At 43.3% G+C, this 21,000-nt stretch overlaps 1 protein-coding gene across 1 annotated transcript in view; it reads left to right on the top strand.

Moving 5' to 3' along the window:
- LINGO2 (leucine rich repeat and Ig domain containing 2) overlaps positions 1–21,000 on the top strand; it is a 2,438,702-nt gene that overhangs the window by 364,492 nt on the left and 2,053,210 nt on the right. The window lies entirely within an intron of this gene.

The following is a 21,000-nucleotide window of genomic DNA, read 5'->3' as shown; positions in this document are numbered from 1 at the left end:
CGTATGTGCTCAACAGATGCGCCTCCCCAGGCGAGGTGTAACGAGGATAAATATGCTTATTTCTCCTCGCTTTTAGGGCAAAGCACTGTCTCCTCAAAACATGTTGAATACACTTTGTGGGCTTACACCCCACCCATTGCCTTTTTATTTGTTACTTCTATTGTCCTTTAAAAAGGCTTGCTTGCAAGTATTAATCTTTTATCTTTGTCCCTCATTTTTGAGTTTTATTTCCTCTCGTGGAGTGAGTTCCAAATACTGATATCTTTACACTTTGGTGCTCATCTGTTCTTGTTGGGCACTATTTTTTTCTTTTTTTCCTGCTTGTGCTTGGCAAAGCTTCCCTTTTAGTGGTTTCCTCATCAGAGGTGCTTGTGCTTTCGCTTGCTATAGCGCCGTTGTAAGCATCTTACTTTTTATCTGTGGAATTTAACACAACTAAACAGAAAATATGTATGGTATGGTAAATTGAATTTTAGCCATGGCTCTTCCAGCTTACCACGTGCAATATGCATGATGATATCACTTGTTCTGGCATAATGGGATATGTAGTTCTGGGGCTGCTAACACTACTCTGGGAGAGGTTGTTTTGGATTCTCAAGCAGCTACTTTCAAATACACCATGCCCTCCTTTCACTGACAATATTCAGAGGGGGTACTCACTTGCCAAATATAACTTGCAGCGCTTGTGGAAAATACAAATGTAACAACCTTCTGTTGCTTTATTTGCTTGGAGATTATCTAAATTTGTAATACTAAGAGCTATCCAACTGCATTGTTATCATCGATCACATCCTATTACAACACCATCCCTAATCTTTCAGTTTTGACTTCCACTTCTCTGTTGCAGAGCTTTCCATTTAATTTTGATTTGGCTCTATGGGTTGCCTCCTTATTGCATCTCATTTAGTGTCCCGGGTAATGGTAATTTCACAGTTTACTATGGCTTTTGCACAGTCATTTACTTACAGGGAAAATCTCAAACAAATGTAAATATTTGAAACCATCATTGACAAATGACTGATTTAAAAATTTGAATCACCATTTAATGTTTTTGAGAGAAAAGCCTCTCAGGATTGTTTTGTGTACAGAAAGGTGTCCCTTCCTGCAGAAAAATAATCCTGCCTACACCACAGGCACTCTTGCTCCATGGTGCAAGGGTGTCTGCATTGGCGTTATGCTGCCAAAATGGCACCAGTGCAAGGAAACAGGACAGGATAAATACAGTGCATTCCTGCCCTTTCCCTGTGATGCAGCACAGCAAGGGGACTTGCTGCACTGCCCTATACCACAAACCCCATAAACATGGCCCATGGCATTTTTTCCATCCATTTTAACCCCTTCGCTGCGGCGGCTATTCTGCCGCAGCGCTAAAGGGGCGGGGCGGCCGCGCGGCGGCCGCATGCTGGTGACGGAGCCGCTCCGTCACCAGCCGCGGTGTAGCTATGCTGGTGACGGAGCGGTTCCGTCATGACCCGCCCCGCTCATTAGAACGCCCGCGCAGGCGCGAAATCAGCGCCGCGCAGGCGAGGCGGCTGGGACATGACGGAACCGCTCCGTCATCAGCACAGCTCAACTGTAGCTGATGATGGAGCGGTTCCGTCATCAGCAGGGGAGGGGTTAAACTCTGTCACTGGCGATGTAAACACAACTGAGGCGTTTCACATAACGCCCTTATTCAACTGAAAGCTTCCATCGACAGTTCAAAGCTCTAATTTGGAAGATTAGAAATTACAATAACGTGTGGAAGTGAGTATAGAAGTTAATCTCAAATATATATATATATATTTTTCTTAGAAATCAATAGGGAAAATGTGGTCTTTTCAATTGAAATCTGAGGTTACAATTCATTGCCGACATACAATTATTGTAAAGAGTGCCCTTTGAATACGTGAACCGATTTGCTACATGGACGTATTCCCTAATAACAGAGCTGAATGATTCCTAAATGTTATCTTCTCCATTTAAACCATGAATATAAAATTAGTAGCAGCTTTGCATAAAATGTTATATGAATGCTAAAGAATATGCCATTGTTTTGCAAAAATTTGCTACATTTGTTAGCACATTATCCAGGGCAGTTTGTGAGACAGCTAACTGCAAAATTTCAGCCGTTTCCCTGACAATCACTGACATCATATAGATCAGACCAAGGATTTACATCACAAAGTCGAGAAATGCATTTCCCAAATGATCGTTGACGCCCGCCTTTATCGCAGGTAGGATATATAAGAACACTCTTACCATATCATGTGACAGTAAAAACATTCAAAGGACCCCACACCTGCCACGTAATTGTATGTCAAGTCAGCCATTGATAGTGCTGTGTTCCTTGGAGTATGGAGCTCACTTCCTGTTTGCAGTGTTGGAGGCTCACCTTGGATTCAGACTATTCATAAAGATTCCCTACATTGAACTTGCATGCAAATAGACTTTAAGGTGAGCAGCAAGGGCTGCCTCCTGTTTTTTAGACACATTACGGCTGAGGCGCCATAAAATGCACTGTACAAAAAAAACAATGGAATGTGTTGTGTTGGATCAGGTCTGAATGTTCTGTAATGGTCAGCCTTTTTCTATAGTCCGCTCCTTGTCAACCTGCTATATTTACTTAATTCTGTTTCTTGTGTTGGATATTCCACAGTAAAAATTATAAATTTAGTTAGCTTTGCAACATTGAAGGAACCAGCCCGTTAGTAAACAGCACATACTCTAAGTAATTATTACAGCTGTAGAGTATCAGCAGTGGTGTAGCTAGACGTACTGCTACCTGGGGTGGCCCGTAAGTTTTCCACCCGGGTAAGAGTGGGGGTGGGGAGGAGGAGGGTGTCAGCTGACGGACGACTTGTTCCGGGGCAGAGTGGCTGCGGCCAACAGACGACTTGTTCCAGAGGGGGGCCACCGATGGACAACTTGTTCTCTGGGGTGGGGGATACTGGTAGTCAACATACACAACTCCCACCACCGCCCAAAAAAGGGCTGCTCAGGGCGGACCTCCCCCTTGCACCCCACTAGTTACCCCACTGAGTATTGGACGTAAAATTTAGGAACTCAATTGAATAAAACCATATCCTCTAAAAATCTCAAGAGGAATGAGCAAAGAACAAGCACCACACGTGTGATTCTGAGACAAGTAGAGCAATATCGTAGCAGGAGATATGGTCTAGCCCAATATTGAGTTTACTCGGTGCAATCGTAGTGTTTCTGCGTACAGATTCCTTCAGTTAAATGCAGCAGAAATATGTGCAAGGAAAGGGGGCTGTAATCATAAATAAGCCTGCCAGAAAGTACCTAGTGATTCCAGGTCCCACATATTGTATCCCATTCCAGTGGTCTAAGCCTGGAATTGCATGATTAGTAATGTTACAAAAGTGCCACAGACTCTAATGAAAGGAAAGAGAAGGGAGAGGATGTGGTCCATCGGCTAGACTGCCGACATTGGTGCTGGAAACCAAGGCTCGAGCCTCGGGGTCGCGTCCACATCCTGTGATTCTGGCTAAATCATGTAATTTCCCTGTGCCCAGTGCTTTAAATGGGCCGGGACTCACCGGTACTGAGTACCAGCACTTCCAAATTTTCTTGCCCTCAGTGCCGGCCCTTTTCTTTAGTCTGGGAGAATACCGATCTCCTGATTGCTGGCACGGCCGGCTCAGGTTCCGTACCCCCTCCAACGCAGGACAGATGCCGCTCTGCTTCTGGATCTCGCAATCACACTGAGCCATGAAGTCAACTTTCTCAGAGACGCTGGTAAAGTCCAGAGGCGCCCCTCTGCAATTCCTCATACTGCAGGGGTTTCAGAGGGCTTGTGTCACACTGTGATTAACAGAGCAGGGTCTAGCCAGACCTTGCACTGTTGATTAAGCATGTAACGACCATTCATCTGTAAATGTCTTATTGATTGATTGAAAGGAAACACCAGCATGAAAGTTTTTTCTCTTTAAGCATTGATTATGAGAACCATGGATACAGATGCAAAATATATTACACCTGCTAAAGTCTGATGACTGGAGGTTTGGAATTTAACAAGAGCGAAAATTATCACCTACTCTAAGCTAAGCCTTTCAAAATGGAGCATCACAAATTGGTGCTTTCTGGGTATTTTCTGCTCCAAATATCGGCATATTTGACCAGCCAATATGTACATGGGAATATAGAAGAGGTGAGAACTTTATCACACCCGCTGTTGGGTGTTGTAAACTTAGCTCTACTCATAATTCCCTCACCTGGGCAGAGATATTTTGTCAAAAAGCCTTAGGCTTCAAGCATTAGGCAAACGTCATTAAGGTGTTTAATGACTAGTTTTAACTGAGTAAAAACTCTTTCAAAACTCAGGCAAAAGAATCAAGACAAAAACGAACATGTTGGCGGTAGATACTTTCAGCTTGGAACTTGCTTTCGAAAATGAAATGCACCTAACTGTGGCGGTTTTAATGTCTTTCCGGCAGGTGCATGAAATAGCCTGGGCTGATGTTGCACTGGCCACACTTAAAGCGAGAGTGGCAGTTCAACACAATCATCTACCTTTCTCAAAGCCGGTTTTCTTCTCATGTTTGTTTTTTACAGTGCAGGAGCTGCTTCCCTTTGTATGTCCCATCAAAACTAATCGCTGCATTCACATAACAGCGAGGGATCCATGGGTGTGAAATTAGCCCTGCCCAACGCTGCAGCAATTTAGAAATGACCTCCTGTGACAACTGGCAATGGATCTGGCTGGGGTGGGTGGAGGGGAAACGAGAGGATGATCACAGAAGGAAGGGGAGGGAGGGATGTAAAAAGGTGAGGTGACAGCTGAAGTTAGGATTAGCACTTTTTTTCAGTTAAAAGTACCAGATATTTGTTCAGTTGTTCAGTTCTGAAATCAGGGCTTAAAAATTGCATTTTAACACAGATTAGGGCAGAGTTCAAAATCTGATATTTCTTGTTTACTTTCATTATCGTTTAAATATATATATATACGAAGTGACCAAGACGGTTCGCCGTCGAAACGCGTCTTGCCTAAGCTTGGATTATTAAATATTTTTTGCCAGTACATCACGGAGTCTGTGCCTGATTATTCGCCGCCGTCAGTATTGGGAGAAAATATATATATATATATATATATATATATATATATGCAGGCAAAGCACGAAGACTGAAATCTGGAGCCCCAGACCCAGAAAACGACACGAGTCCCAGAATCAAGGCAAGTTCTTTAATTTCTTAAGGCAAAGGCAGCATACGAGACTGACGCGTTTCGGGCGGTTGCCCTTGTTCACAGTCACAGATTACCCTACATGCCTGTTTTTTTTTAAATTGCTAGTGCACACCATGTGATAGTAATAAACATAGAAGAGTTACTATTACGGTTTAGGTTGTACATCTTCAAGAGTATGTCTGCTATATTGAAAAATACTTTTCTTATGAATACACATAAATCAATTTGGTAATTCATTTACAATGTGGATAATTTAACACAGGATTGTATCTGCATAAATGCATAATTATGGTCTAAAACAGTCTGTCTTATAAAGTGCAAAGTGCAAGGTGCTATGTTGTGCAAATTGTAAATCTTTACATCTTGTGCAAAATAGGCATTTTTGGTTATAAAATATAAATACTTTAAAACTTTCAATACAAAATTAATTGTTATATCATAAAAATGTTTTACCCTATATACATATTAAAAGAAGCAAGATCTGTAAACATATATACTCTGTGCAAAATCGCAATATAAATACAAGAACCGTAAAGACCAAAAAAAACATTATCAATCCTGCAGGGACATCTTAAAATGATGGCAACCCTATTTATCCTAATTAAATTGTAAGGGACATCAAATAGCGATGGCAGCCCTATTACTCTCATTGAATAACACCCCGTCTGGTAGATCTCTATGTTAAATGTTCTAAATGTGCTGATAACACCATAGTGCCATGTGTTAAACTCAAGATGGAACATAAACTAATCCATTTCAATTTGAGTGAACCCCAGTGCAAGATATAAATAATAAAATAAAGGGAAGGAAAAAGAGATAGACTGGAATTGACAATGAGGGGAGAAGTGAGGGTCTTACAGGAGGGAAAAGGAGCCAAAGAACTTATAACAGCACATCCGAAAGGTAACAGACTACACATCGGGGCTTAAAAATGGCATTTTAACACAGATTAGGGCAGAGTTCAAAATCTGATATTTCTTGTTTACTTTCATTATCGTTTAAATATATATATATACGAAGTGACCAAGACGGTTCGCCGTCGAAACGCGTCTTGCCTAAGCTTGGATTATTAAATATTTTTTGCCAGTACATCACGGAGTCTGTGCCTGATTATTCGCCGCCGTCAGTATTGGGAGAAAATATATATATATATATATATATATATATATATATATATATATATATACAGAAATATTTTTGCACTTTTGAAGGTATTGAATGATTTCTTCTTTTATTTGCTGTTATATATCACATGAGGTAGCATCATGTCTTGCCCTTAGCCCCGCCCATAGCCTCGCCCACCTGACACACCTCTAGCTCATTTTTAAAAGAGTACCTGCACTTATTTCTTTCCCATTTAAAGCACTGCCTGTGCCTGAATGTGTCCTTGTGTAACATAACTAGTGCTCATGTAAAGCACTCCAATAGTTCTACATAAATCTGCATGAAAAAAAAAGAAGAAACTGGGTCCCCATCTCCTGTTATGATACTAAAAACAGCAGCAACCAAAGTGCAGTGGGCCCTTCAAATCCGAAGGCCCGGACGCTACTGCAACAAGTGCACTATTGATAGCCTCGCCCCTGTGCGCAATATGGTGGCAGGAATACTGTCCAGAAAAAATACTCCCAGCTCCAGTATTGCTAAATCCACCACACAGAGGGGCAGATTTATGAGGCCCTTGCGCCACGTTTACGCCGCTGTTGCGTCACGCAAGGCGGCGTAAACGTGGCGCATCCCTATGAACGATTTACAACGTGACGCATCTAGGCAGATGCGTCACGTTGTAAAGCCCTGCGCCGCTTGTGGGCGTTCCTGCGCAGAGTGGGCGTTCCGAGGCAGGTGCGCCTCGCAAAAGTGGCTGAGTGAAATCTATGAGATTTCACTCAGTCACTTTTAAGCCAATGCTGAGTCAAAAGCCTGCGCCTGCTTGAAGCAGGCGTAGGTCTTGACGCAGCATTGTTAAAATGGGGCACCCCCGAGCCTTGCTGGAGCTGCGTCGCGCTTGCGACGCAACTCCAGCAATGCGCCACATTTCCGGCACAGATGCGTCACGCATCTGTGCCGTTTTTGCACCATGGTGCGCCGCATTATAAATGCGGCGCACCATGGCTGGCGGAGCTGTGGCGCACTGTGGCGCATGTTAACTGGCGCATCCCTGGGGATGCGCCAGTTAACATAAATCTGCCCCTTGGAATCGGTGTTCTAGTCTGCAGTGAGAGCTGGAAATGGAGGCAACTCCTGAACACATCAGTGTTGCTTTTTATTGGATGTGATTTATTTTATTTTATTTATTTTATTTTGAAAGTTTTATATAGCGCGAACAAGATCTTTGCAGATATCAGAGCGCTTTACATAGCGAGAGTACATGATCCTAGTCAACCAGCTAAGTCAGTAAATCTAACAGCACAAATAGATGTAAATCAAAAATGCAGATAATACAAATAAACAAAGGGTCGAACAGGGAGTAAGGTCTGTGCATATTCTTTAAGAGTCCGAAGTAGTAGTTCAAGTGTATTTAGTACACTTGAACTACTTGGTGGGTTGGGTTGAGTTGGGTGAGAGTTGTATGGGGTTTGTGGAGAGAAGTTCTTTGATGGTGTGCAAGTCTTCTTTGACCTGGATGAGGGTGGCCATTATCTTGTCCAGCGTGGGGTATGCGATGGAGGTGGGAGCGGGGATCAGAGGTGCATGACTGACCTGTGAATTAGCGAGGGGGGGTAGGCTGGTGTTCGAGCAGGGCTCCATTGTGTCAGTGTCCATGTACGGGACAGAGTTAGGGAGGAGAGAGAGTTTGTGCGGGGGGGTGTTGATGATGTAGAGAGGGGGTTGGTGGAAGGCAGAGAGAGCAAGGTGGAGGCTGGGTGTAAGTTAGTGGTGGTGCGAGTGCAGTAATGGTAGTGAGGACTGAGAGTGGGGGGGGGGAAATGGGATTGATGGTGGACCTGTTGAGAGGTGGGGGAGTTAAGTAGAGAGAGGAAGTGTGTTCTGCGTATTTAGTCAGAGGGTAGTGGGGACTGAGGATGGGAGGGGATAAAGGGTTGGAATTGTCGTTGTGTGTGACGTTCCGGAGCTGAGCTAGGTTGTGGGTGGGAGCTGTGATGTCGGGAGAGAGGAGTGTGGGTGGGAGCTGTGATGTCAGGGGAGCGAGGAGTGTTTATGGTATGTGTGGAGGTCCGAGGGTTGGTAGGGGCAGAGTTGAGGGTGCTGTCAGGGGAGAGAGGAGTGTGGGTGGGAGCTGTGATGTCAGGGGAGAGAGGAGTGTGGGTGGGAGCTGTGATGTCAGGGGAGCGAGGAGTGTTTATGGTATGTGTGGAGGTCCGAGGGTTGGTAGGGGCAGAGTTGAGGGTGCTGTCAGGGGAGAGAGGAGTGTGGGTGGGAGCTGTGATGTCAGGGGAGAGAGGAGTGTTAATGGTATGTGTGGAGGTCTGAGAGTTGGTAGGAGGGGAAGGGGTGGGGTTGTGGGTGAGAGCAGTGTGGGTGGGAGCTGTGAAGTCAGGGGAGAGATGAGTGTTAATGGTATGTGTAGAGGTCTGAGGGTTGGTGCGTGGGGAGGGGGTGGGGTTGCGGGTGAGAGTAGTGGAGTCCGGGGTGAAGGGTGTGACGGTGATTTGAGTCATCGGTGCATTACAGGAGGTTAAGAATTAAAAGTTAAACGGTGCAGTTTGCCTAAATGTACAGAATACAAGTAGAAGTATGGTGTCAGTATACTGGTGCAAAATACAAAAGCAACAGTAAGTTACATGAATCGCAAGTGACATTAGCGGGCAACCAAAAGATATATGCGGTAGCAGATGTTGCAGTACAGGTGTTACATATACCAGGTGACACTAGTGAGCACCCATAAGTAAAAAATATGAGGTAGCAGTCGGTTCGTTACAGGTTATAAAACCAATACATAACAACAGATAGTTGTAGGCTATGAGCACCTAAAAATATATGAGATAGCAATCAGTGCATTACAGGTAAAACAATTACATAAAAACAGGTTATAGGACCAATACGTAAAAACAAATAGTTGTACACTGTGAGCACCCAAGAATATATGAGGTAGCAGTCGGTGCGTTACAGGTAAAAACAATTACATAAAAACAGTTATAGGACCAATACATAAAAAACAGGTAGTTGTACACTGTGAGCACCCAAGAATATATGTTTTAGTAGTCGGTGCATTACAGGTAAAAAACAATTGCATAAACACAAATAGGTGTAAAGGTGCTGCAATAGAGGGCAGACACTATCACAAGAGCATGTCTGATATAAATGAATTATCACAGCTGGGGCCAGACTGGACATAGCGGGCAGCGGGCAGCGGGCATTTCCACGGAGGGCCGGAGGGGGCCAGTTTTGTGCCCATGGGGGCTGGTTTTGCAGCAGTGCTGCAATATCAGCCTCCTGTGACAAAAGTGAGAGCGGCGCTTCTTGCTACCAACCCTCCTCCCCGCCGCTCTCCAGCGCCGATCGAACAGGAATCTCTCAGGGCTGGTTGCTGTTCCCAGTCCGGCGCTGATCAGACCCAGGCCTGGCCCACTCGTAACCGGGCCCTTAGAATTTACAATTTCTGTCACAAACTCTTGAATGAGGCCAAACATGACAACTGCTGACGTCCGATGTCGATGAGAATTACATCAGGATGAAGTAGTACATTGGAGGAAAAGAAAGGCATCCTTAGCAGCAGGTTCTCACAACTCTAAGATCTGTGTAGGCAAAATCTAGGCTTACCCAGCTCCTGCTGCGGCAAATTACAACCCCAGGAACATTTAGTGCATCCCGGCCTGACTTGTCACTGTGGTGTCAGGGGATTATAGGATTAAGAGATTTGCAAGACAGGCTTCTTTCATGTGCATAATTGAACGGGGAGCAGGAGGCGTGGAGAGAGAAACTGGAGAAGGCATAATTCTTCGAAGAAGAGTTTACCCTTTTTATGCTAAGAAAGATCTGGTGCGCACAAATGTGTAGATCTAGTCGCTGTTTTCGTATAAAAAAGAGCGCCACGGCTAAAAAACAGGGACCCTAAATCTGGAAATATTAGACGTAATGTCTAGGCCTCGCCTTTGAGTGGAATTACCATAAATCTAATCAGCGTTTGTTTGATTAACCGCGTGAGGATTTGTGTAATTATGTGAACAAGACATTATGCTGGCCCGTGGAGTATTACTCTAATGCTGGTTATCGAGACTAATTTCATCGATTTTTTGATATAGCTTCATTAAATTAGAATATGTTTTTTTTATATTGCTCTATGGTTCTATACGAATGTAGGTCCTCGGTTAAAACTTAGTAAAAAAAGAAAAGGGCCTGTAAATACATGCTTTAAGCTACCTTTCATTCATTTTTGTAAGAGATCTTTTTGCTAAGCGAGGTACATATTACCTAATTGCACGGTGGGTGCAGAAACCGCAGAAGAAAAAAAAACGCAGTGGATAAAAGATAGTTGACAAATATGGGAAAAGCTTTGGGTGTATTCAAAGGTGGCATGGACAGAAAATGTGAATTTGGAAACGACTTCAGTGGCAACGAAAGTAAAAGAAAAAGAAATGAGTACATGAAAAGAAATGCTAAAACAGGAGTTCAATTCACACAGTAGAGGAGGAGGTATGTAAGAGAAGGGACACATTGAAAAGGAGGTAATAAGTACAGCAGGAAGCAAAAAAAAAATTTGACCTGGTTTTAAGGAAACGCAAACTACCACCAACTTAATTTGTGAATTCCAAGAAAAATTCACTTTTTTGCATTTTTCTAGGTGCCATGTGGCGTACATACATTCCCTTAGGATATGTATGTGCGCCACATGTGCACACATGCATGTTTCAGGGGTGTAACAGGGTGTCCATTTGGCACCCTTGAAATTGCATGCGCAATTTGCGAGTACCTATTGGGTACATGCAATTCCCATTGATTTCTATGGACTTCTAAGCCCTTAGGAATGAATAGGAAGCCATTCCCTATTTGTGACTCGCAATTTGCGAGTCACAAATAAGGAATGTGTGGGAATCGCAAATGTTATTGTGGAACCTACATACATTGCATTTTGCGATTCCATAATAGCGAATTGGTAAAATTCGCTATTATGGAATCACAAAATCCAATATTGAAATATCTGGCCCTATGTACTTTGTTTGCGAGAAAACACTGGGACCTAAAAATATCTAGCAACACCAGGTTAATGCTTCCATCACCATAGAAGACATATGTTGGTAGTAATAGCAGACAGACAGGTATCTGACTCTTGGGGGAATTGGGATCAGAGGCACAAAGGGCATACACAATGGGTACCTATGGCCCAAGACACAAATATTGTTGTATATGTAAATGTGAATTACTCTTGCAGCAAACCTGGCTTACTCTAAAATTTCAGGACTGCCTTAAGAGTAAATCAAATGCAAAAAAACAGACGATGGATGGAATGCAGAACAAATCAAACATTCACCCCATTCACAGATCTGTGTTGAATCAATCGTTATTTTGCACACCATGCCATTCCAGATAAACCCAGCCATATGCAAATCAGTTGTGACCCTGTTCAGCCCAAACTGCCAGGCCAGGTCCTCCCTGGACCAGAAAAAAACAACCTGGATCAGGTTCCAGGGTATCACCCCGCATCAGCCAGGCGAACTTGAAACTGGTGGCGTATCGAGCATGAATCACAGCACAATATTCATGAATTAAGCCCTAAATGTCTTTTTAAGCCTATCGATACTGATAGCCTACACACTCGCCAGGTGCTGGACATCTTCAGACAAGTCGAGTTTAGGGTGATCCATCAATTTTTCATGTAACACTTCTGTAGCCACCAACACCAAGGGGTTGTGTGATGTGCCTGTGCTGAACAGTGCACACCATGGAGGCTATTGGGATAAACCAAAAATGGCACAGAGAGAATCTGCTGCCCAGACAGAGTCTCTATTCACCTGTCCTGCACTCGCAGATCGATCTTAGGTGGGTCGCATCTGGTCCCAGTTGATGGGGGAAGAAATATTTTCATGGGGATCTATATCAATGCCTCTGGGCTCTTTGGGCTAGTTGCAAATTTCCAGGCAGACAACATGAGTAGTAGCAGGGCAGGTTAGTAGAACTCCAGCGGGACATCAATGTTTGAGGGAAGCAGATCTCATTTATCTCCATGTTCAGGAAGGTTTGTAACATGGGTCCACGCAGACAGCCGCGGTCGGTAGGGGAGTACCTGCCGGGGCAGTGACGTGGGGAGGTGGAGGGGAATGGTGGGGGGTAGTAATGTATGGATAATGGATTTTTGCAGGTAAATAAACATATAAATAAATCAAACGAATTTCGTTGCGTGCACTGCATTGCATTTGAGGATGCAGCGCACACAACGAAATTCGTTTGATTTATTTATATGTTTACGTACCTGCAAACATCCATTATCCATACATTACTACCCCCCACCCTGCCCCTCCCCCTCCCCAAGTCACTGCTCCGGCAGGTACTCCCCTACCGACCGCGGCTGCATGCAGAATGGATCAAGGTCAATCATTATTTTGCTGGGCTGGGGCTCCAGTGTATATATATCCAGTCAGTGGCAATTGGACAGCACCCCATTGCCGATCAGTTCAAGTGCATTGCAAAGGTTCAAAGATCCAACAAGTCAGGCAAGCATCATAGAGGAAGCAGGGGCTGCTCTAGGCTCATGGCGGCCCTGGGCAGGGACCGTAGGTAGGGGGCCCCTGGAGGAACGCAGGCGTGGAGGCCAGTGAAGAGGGGGGGTCAGGGTGTTTGGAAGTGGAACAGAGCCGGAGGCCGCCAAATCCCTGCCAGGGGCCACCACGCAAATATGTATCCATCCTCAGAGGATTATTATATTAAGGATATATATTGGCGTGGCGGCTCCTGGGGTCTGGCGGCCCTGTGCAGGTGCACAGCTTGCACATGCCTAAGACCGCCCCTGGAGGAAGTTGGTTAGATCAGACCTTCCCTGCTTCGAGAATGCATTGTGAGGGCAGATGTCTACTTAACACCATGTAGGCACATTTTACAGGGGTCATTGTATTCCCTTTAGATTCTCAATCTTACATTCTTCTTCAACACAATAATACACTCTCATTAGTGTAATCCTAGTAAAAGGAACAATCCAGGTAACGCTTGTGAACATTTACAATCATTCGAAAAAATATTGAAGGGAAATATGTTCCCTCCTTTCTAGCCTATGCATTTTGTACAAGATCTGGTAGCACTGACACCTTGAAGAGAAGTTCTTTAATCTTTAGAAGAGAGTTCCCTTATTCTTCAGCAAAAACTCTTTTGTTGTATCTTTCTTTTCCCAGACGAAGAAGGATTAGCTAAGCAATGCAGTTAAGGTAACATGAAATATTCATTTCTGGCTCGCCTCAATTCCTCCAAGCTGGTTCTGCTTCCTCTCTCCAAGGACCATCTGCACCTCACAGCAAACGTTGGGGAATCCACAGGGGCAAAGAGTTTTTACAGACAGAAAACTGACTCCCATTAGACATCCGGGTCCAAAGGACTGACACAGCCAGCCTTGGTGACAAACACTGGAAATAAAGGTTCAACACGAAGCAGAAGTCGTCTCTCTAATAGGTTGGAAGCCCAAATGGTAAGCGTGGAAATCCTCTCTCCTCTGGATCAGGTCAAGCAGGGTAATATAAAGATTGAGCCATTCATGATTTGATGAAAATACTTTCGATGCTGATGACGAGCTCAGCTCGTCATCACCCACGGGTGTCGTGTGCTGATGACGAGCTGAGCTCGTCATGAATAAATGGCATCAGTGATTTTCCAGCACACAGCGGGAAAACGCCTAGCAGCCAAGAGGTTAAACAATACTTAGAAAGTTCCCGTGCTTCCCACTCACAGTTTTGCAGCATAGTGATGCATCACCTTTCTTGGGGCGTCTGTGGCATCATCACTGTCCAGTATTACAGGTACTCAATCTCCTAACGGATGAATCTCTGGCTCAGTTGTGTGGCACTGTTACCTATCTTCCAACACCACACTGGGCCCTCCGTTCTGCCACCTAGACTTCGAAGGAGTAGACGTCTCCTGACCCAACACTTGGTCAGTCTTCTTGCAGTGTCCAGTTCCACTGGGCCTCCTGTTTTCTTCTCTGACTGGAAAATGTGTCATTGGATCTTTTCTCAAGCACAGCTATCCCTCTTGGTAGCCCCCGTGACCATTTCAATGTTTTATTTTTATTTTTTATAAAATCTTCTTACTGAACAGGCTGATTATACACAAGACTGAAATCGTTCACATGTACGTCATTAGTTAAGTACAAAGCATCATTTTTCACCATAGTGGAATAAAATAACAATAGTCACTGTGATCCATATGAGGTGAGTTACTTCAAATTCAACCATGCATGGGGTGGGGGACACATCTGGTTCGGTTTCTCTCAGTTATGAGAGGGGGTAGAAGTGAGTGTCTGTAGTTTATCAGTCCCTCTCACATGCCCCTATCTTTCTTCCATGAAGACCATATTTTTGTCCATTTCTTGTTACAACCCCTACTTTCGTATATCACATTTTCTGCTGGTTGGCACCAGTCTAGGTCGGACTCCCATTCTGCCATGGACGGGGGAGAGGCACCCCATTGTCGTGCTATATTGCGTTTCGCCACCCCAGCAGCAAGGTCCAGCCAGGGTTTAGTATGTCTGGGACAGTCTTCCTCTCCCTTGATCATCAGTAGGAGCCACCTGGCGCCCATGGGCACCCTCACTCCCAATACTCTCGACATCACTGTTGTCACCCCTGCCAAAATGAACTGATGACTGGGTATACCCATAAAATATGAGAGGATCCACTCTGCTGACAGATTCTTGCGCATTGCGGTGACTATGTTTTGCCCCATTTATGCAGCAGTGTGCGGGGGGTATTAGGAGCGTTGCAAGACCCCGAGTTGTACCAGCCTGGATCTCGCCCTGATTGCTATTTCTCTAGGGCTCTACAGCGCCTCCACCCAATCCTCATCGTCAATATTGCCCAAGTTGTCTGTCCAGGCACTCCTAAAAGGGGTTAATGGGTCTGGTGTATTGTTCATTATTTTCTTGTATACCATGGACGTTCCTTTGTTGAGAATGGGGTCTACTAGTAATCTGTCTTCCAGGGAGGAATGGTCTGTGAGGGTCATTCCCATGGCCTTTTCAATCTTGAGCATTGTGTTATCTGTACTATGACGTAGCAGCTGGCAGAATGAGGTTGGCACAGGCATACATGTAGTGTGACCAAAGACCAGGCAGATATGAGACTGCCTTTTTTAATGCACTGCAACTTATGTGAGACAGAATTAATTCCATATTGAAAACTGCTTGCTATTAGGGTCTATTTGGGAGTCCCCTTGGGGTTACCGGCCCCTAAAGCTGACTACCCCATCCCCTCAAGAACGAGTGGAAATACAGGAACTAGCAAAAACTGAGAGGGACAGCTATCAGATTCAGCTAGTAACTTACACCGTGAGAATACAGCATTTTATTGGCCACTGTGAGTATAATAAAAAAATTCAAATATTTATATGAAGTTATACGAGGTATGCACTGAACGCATGGACATCCATACCTTTGCTGCTTCAAACTATGAAACTCTGTGCTGATCTAAGAAGGCATAGCTAACAGAATAAGATGTATAAAACATGTTCATGTTACAAAAAACTATACCAGAATAGGTAACTATCGCACATATTTATTCTTTTAAGAAAATACCTCAAACTAAATCTCTTGAATACAGAACATTGCACACTGCAGCTGTGTATGGCAGGGTACTAAACAGTGCCTGCAAATAGAAAGTTTGAGCATTTTCACTATATTTCTGTTCGTTTCTTTGTTACTTTTATTTTGCCTCTGCTATAGAGTAGAAGAAAAGAAACTATTATATTATTTATTATTATTGTAATTTTTAAAAACAATCATTAAAATAGTACTAATTATTGTTATTATTTTCTGCTGCACTCTATATTTACCAGATCAGCGTTTCCTATTCTTTGCTAAATTCCTTAATATTGCTACAGCTTACTTGAAGCCATTGAAAAACGGAACGTGCTGTACAGAAGCTGCCAGACTCCATTGAAATCTTGATTTCTTTTTGCACTTTGCATTTTCTACTCCCTGTAATGCTGTAATTTACAGATTTATACCTGTGCTGAAGGAGAGCATGCCAATCACAACAGGCTGCTGTCTCAACCGACTTGTAGGAGCATTTAAAGATGAAGGGCCTGGTTAGCAAAGATCTCGCTGTGACTGACTTGTATTTCTCCTGAAGTCTAAGAATTATCCAGGAATAAGTCAGGTACTCAGGTAAATCAGGTGTACAAAAGTGGCAAATCACGCTTCCTCCTGCACCAGTCGTTGTGAGTGGGGCTGGAAGTGTGTGAAAGAAAGTACACCCATGTGGTCTTGGGCAAAGTATATAAATGGGGTGCTATGTAGTTCATCATCCACAAATGAAAAATATAATTTATTATCACATATGCATTTACAAAGCATGCCTGTACAATGCATGAAACACTACACGTTAACCTTTACAACACATGGTATTACACTGCGGGTCTACGATGCGTTTTTCTTGGTATCTACTTATCAATCCATCTATCCATCTATCCATCCATCCATCCATCTATCTATCTATCTATCTATCTATCTATCTATCTATCTATCTATCTATCTATCTATCTATCTATCTATCTATCTATCTATCTATCTATCTATCTATCTATCTATCTATCTATCTATCTATCTATCTATCTATCTATCTATCTATCTATCTGTCTGTCTGTCTGTCTGTCTGTCTGTCTGTCTGTCTGTCTGTCTGTCTGTCTGTCTGTCTGTCTGTCTGTCTGTCTGTCTGTCTGTCTGTCTGTCTATCTATCTATCTATCTATCTATCTATCTATCTATCTATCTATCTATCTATCTATCTATCTATCTATCTATTTGTTTTTTCCCAATCCACTACCCTTTAAAGTCCTGCACTACCCTGTACCATAGCCCATCCTTCAACCCTCAAAACCCAAATACCCCTTTACTACCCTGTACTCTTACCCATCCCTGAACCTTAAACACCCCCTATTAACCGTTAATACCCCTACACTTACCCTTCTATAAAACCTAAAACCTTTTACTACCCCATACCATTACCATTCCTAGTACCCCAAAAACCCTTTACTATCATAATATTGTTGCCCATCCTGACCCTTAAAATACCATCACTACTCATAACCCTTACCCATCCCTGAACACTAAACACGCCTTACTATCCCTTATTACCCACTGACTCTTACCCATCCCTAAACACTAAAAACACTTACAACCCTGTACCCCTTAAACCCTGTACTTCTCATTCAGTCCTTTAAATGCAGATTAATCTGAGTGGGAAAGTCCTCCATTGTGAAGTGTGAGAAAATGGCATGTGTGGTAGCAACATGTTTGGTAAATGCTGCATTGTGAACTTAACATGTAGTAATGCCGGTACCGTACAGACTGTTTCCATAAATTAATCATGAAGAAACTATCATATTGGTGTGAGATAAAGCCATCTGACTATATAACTGTACAAAACACTTAATGAATTATAGAAACATGGCTAAAAATGACACAATAACTGAACACATAACTGAAAAAAACACATAACGAAACATAATGTGCCTGAGTCACAAAGAATAGTGCTGTGAATAGGCGTGTCCTACTCTTGAAGTACTTCTGGCTTACTTATGAATCACTGGGATAAACCAGGAGCTCTCTCGGCTTACTCTTAGTATGTCAGAAGTACTGCAAACACAAATCACTGCAAACTCTTAGTGAAGTAGCCCCTCTCTAATTAGACACTACAAAGCTGGCGTAAAATATGTTACATACAAAATATGACAAAACACAACATAAACATGCATAGTATTGTACCGAATCAGATGGTAGAGCAGTTTTAATAATAATTTGCTGAATTTAATACTGCATTTTTTTAAATTATATGTACTGTAAATCAGAGCTCTTACTACTGCCCAATTTAATTGTACCTAGTTTAATAACCCTAGATGGATACAAGACTGAGATGGCATTGCTGGGATTCAAGCAAATACATAATTCATTAAATGTAATGCTTGTGTGTCCACTTCCTCTAAGCTCTTGAGAGGTTCCGGAGTGCCAGACCTAGCTGTGAGGAATTCCATCTTTCTGCTGTGTTTCAGCAATTTTTTTGGTTTGAGCTTGACAGCAAAGGTCCAGATGTAGGTAGCCTAATACCGGTCGGTAACGGCTGAAATTACCGTATTTCGGCCGTTACCGACCGGAATTAGGCTTTGCAGATGTAGTGTCATGTGCTTATCTAGGTTCCTGATCGATACTGTGACCTTATGCCCCTATTCGGCTATAAATCCATTTATTCCCTATATTGGCATAACCGTTCAAGTGCGATTTTCTGTAAAGTCATCTCTGGCCTCACACGAGCAGAGCCACAGAGCCACATTCCAGCATGACTCTCTGCTACTTCCTTTGCGACCAATTAGTGCAATGACAGAGCAGCAGTCACTATCTGATATTCCTAGATAACACTCCGAGTTCTTCAACAAGATAAAAACTTAGCAAACCTGGAAATCCCCGCTTGCTATGTTTTGATTAGTAATGGAACTCTAATGAGCAACTGATAACTATCACTTCCTAGTGACATCTTTAATTGACGTCTTATGTCCAGCAAACTTGCGTCAAACCCGGCACCTGTCAGGTATAAATATTACCAACGTTGCCTTAAGCAATGAGCGAACATGTTGCTGATGCCAGCTGCCTGCATGACCCCGTGTTGGTAAAAACTAGCACTCTGTCGCTGCAGCCTGCTATCCTGTGGTGGTGAAGCTACTGATTACCATTATCGCCGCTACAGCGCGACCTATGGTGCAGTACGCTTGAGGAGCCGTGCAGCCGTCCTCTGCGAAGACATCCAGCCCAGCTGCCCGCAGACGCTGTCACCCCTCCTTCCTCGACGCGCTGAGAGAAGCCGCTGCCTTTCTCGTGCAGAGAAATCCAGTCCCGGCGCTTCCAGTTTACCCTCGCAGGTGACTGGGATATCGAGAGAGACCCCTGAAGGAGATACCAATCCTCCATCATTCTATTCAGAGGTATGGTGTTGACTAAACCCTTAGACGAGAATTCTTGAAACAAACCTTGGCAAAACCAACTTAACTTAAGCTACTTACTTACTCCCCCTTCTCACGTGTTAGGCTTAGGTCAGGCACACTGGGGTAGGCTTAGTTAGAAGCACCAGTTGAGTATGTTAGCCTAATGTATATATGACTGTATATATGTTTTATTACTTTTAAACCATTGTATGGCTAAGAAACCATATCAATGCTTTTACAGTTCTATTTCGCAATACTTATCTTACTGTACGTACTTTTTATAATAACAGTTATTGCAATTGTGGCAATACATTTCTCTTGTATGAGAAGAAAGACTGTTCAATAAATGTTAACCTTTATTGATACACGCCCGTCTCTCTATTCTCTACATACTGTGAAAGTAAACTGCACTAGACTGACTGAGTGAAATCTGTGTCTATTGTTTCACACGACCCTAGAGATCGACTCTTGATCTGAGGAGCAAAGTTGTCATGTTGCACGGTTGTTGGAAAGCTGAATCCCTTCTTGTCTGTGCCAAGGAAGCTGATCACTTCCTATGCAGAGAAGAAAGTTTCCAGTGACCTCTGAGCTAGTTGGTAACACAACCCAATTAAGTTTAGCATAGTCAGTGGAGGCCTGGAATATAAGCAGTTCCACGTCGATACTACTGTTTATGTTATTCCAATGCGCAGGGCCTAGTGGGAAACTAGGAACTACACTACAGTAGGAGGCCAAATTGAAGGATTCGGTAATTTACAGAATTGGCAATTTAAGGAATCGGTAAATTACCAAATTCATAAAATACCGATTCGGTAAATTACCGAATCCTTAATGATGGGATCACTCAAATGAGTGCTTTTCTCATTTCAGGATTCGATATTTACCACCAACTACAAGTTGGTGGTAAATATCGAAAACCGTGAAAACGCTATTTTTTGCAATTTTTAACAGTGCCATGTGGCAGACATACATGCCCTTAGGGCATGTTTGTGTGCTACATGTGCACCCATGCACTATACAGGGGTGCAACAGGGTGTCAATGTGACACCCTGCCACCCTTGTAGGGTCTTCCCCCTATTACCGATTCAGTATTTACCGAATCGGTAATTCCCATTCATTCCTATGGGCCTCCATGCCCATAGGAATGAATGGGACTGAATGGGACTGAATCGATAATTACCGATTCTTAACGATTCGGTAAAATTTACCGAATCATTAGCTACATCACATTTGCTGACTCCTAAATACCGAATCGGTAAAATTTGGTATTTAGGAATCAGTAATATGTGATTACCTACATCTGGGCCAAATTATTTAAAATAAACATAGAATGGGACTTTGACTTCACACAGAGGGCTGTTGCTGTCTCACCTCAAACATTCATGGGCGCTGAAAGTAGGGGAGTGGGGTGCTGCGGCACCCCCAAAATAACCATGCTGACGGTTAGAAGTAGAATGAACAATGAAGCTTCCTTTAAATTTTGTTTTCATCTTGTTACATTTGCAGTACATTCATAAACAGAGGTCCAATCTCAGGCCATACCTTAAGACAAATTGCTGCTTATTCTTTTAACTTGGAGAATGGTGTTTATTTGTCCTTCTTTGACTGAAACCTGAGCCGATTTATTAAAATGAATTATGTGACAGTCTTGCTGGCATACAGAAACAGTGAAAAGAAAGGCTGTATGATGTCTATTTTTTCTTACGCACAACAACATCTAAATTCTTGTAAGGGAACTGCACACAT

This window comes from Lissotriton vulgaris, chromosome 3_1 (assembly GCF_964263255.1).
Source record: "Lissotriton vulgaris chromosome 3_1, aLisVul1.2, whole genome shotgun sequence".
In the NCBI taxonomy this organism is placed as follows: Eukaryota; Metazoa; Chordata; class Amphibia; order Caudata; family Salamandridae; genus Lissotriton; species Lissotriton vulgaris.
This window is presented reverse-complemented; position numbering and strand designations above follow the sequence as displayed.